Raw genomic sequence first — 1409 nt, 5'->3', positions numbered from 1 at the left:
TCAAGCAGGGCATTGGAAGCCGGACGGAACCTTCTTTCCACAGTAGTTCAAAAGCAAGCTAAGGGAAACTTTGAGGTCAATCTTGAGACCCAAGACTCTGGCCTTCACTGCAGTGCAAAGGCACACAGCAGCTTCCAGGTCAACAAGGCCTTGGATTAGGGTGCAGCATGGGGATTTTGGTGGTGAGCCAATCACTAAGTGCACTAGATCGTCCAGCAAGTCGGCGCAGACGCCAAGCTTGAGGGTGTCCCTGGGACACTTGGGGAGTGATGGTTGCTGCCTTGACGGGGTGGGCTTGTGGGGCTTGGGTGGCGGCTGTGGGCAAGGGACATAGGTGGAGCTGACCATAGTGAAGAAGAGGAGGTTGAGGAGGACGAGGAGGGCAATGGGCGAAGAGAGCTTGGAAGCCATTGGTGGAGAGATATTGAAGGGTTTGTAGGTTTGTGAGATGGCTTGTGAAGAATTATGAGAAGAGTTAGGGTTTTTATAAATGGGGTTTGGGAATTTGTTGTATTTTAAAACAAAAATTCCTTATAAATTGCTGGATATGAAACACCTAACTCTTTCAGTTATTTTATTAAGTTTTGAGGAATTGATTTGAGAGATGGGTTTTTAATTAGTTTGTCTTTTTTTAAACTATTATAAAAATGTCAAATGGCCTACAAACTAGACGAAGTTATGTTCGATAATAAGATATCAAATACTTTTTAAAATAAATTATTGTGGTTTGTATGGTTGGAAAATAATATTTGATAGAACCATTCCAGAAAGTGGGCAATAGATGATAATCTAGAGATTATTTTTAGCACAAATAATTTTTACAAATATAACATAGTTTTTTTTTTAAATATAACATAGTTTTTTTTTTTAAATATAACTATGAGATTCGATGTCATTTTGAAGAAGTAACGAAACATTTTTTTTTATAAGGGTGTGGAAACCTCTCCCTAGTAAATTGTAAAATTGGCGACGATGTATATATTAACAATGAGTTGTGGTATATATTGATGTTAGTATGACATAACAATACAACCTCTAAAACTAAGAAAATAAATACCATTACCCTCTGCATGTGCCTTGGTCTCGAGTTGCGATATCGTCGTCAACCGTACTGGAATGCCTTACCTTAACCTGAAAAATGTAGTAGCATATGGCTTAGTATTTAAAGAAATACTCAGCAAGTGACACCACTATTGAGGTTAAATGCAACAATCACATGCAATGAAATGATGAGACCTATCTTTCGTTTCGTTTTCCCTACGATGCTGTCGTAACGGATAATTTTGGACGTGTACCATATACTCTACACACAGCCCATACGTGCGAGTATGGGCTCACCAGCTAATTCACACACTGCTGGGCCACCTTCCTTATCCGGTGGGAATACTCTGGGAGCCCCTTAGGCCAGA

The 1409-nt window shown here is 39.8% G+C and overlaps 1 pseudogene; it reads right to left on the bottom strand.

The window, feature by feature from the left end:
• On the bottom strand, nt 1-411 carry LOC147791437 (14 kDa proline-rich protein DC2.15 pseudogene; annotated as a pseudogene).
• Nucleotides 412-1409: the final 998 nt, after the last annotated feature.

The sequence above is a fragment of the Cucurbita pepo genome, chromosome 8, assembly GCF_057944985.1.
Source record: "Cucurbita pepo subsp. pepo isolate OVF chromosome 8, ASM5794498v1, whole genome shotgun sequence".
Lineage (NCBI taxonomy): Eukaryota > Viridiplantae > Streptophyta > Magnoliopsida > Cucurbitales > Cucurbitaceae > Cucurbita > Cucurbita pepo.
Note: the sequence above shows the minus strand (reverse complement) of the source record. Positions and strands in the feature narration are given on the sequence as shown.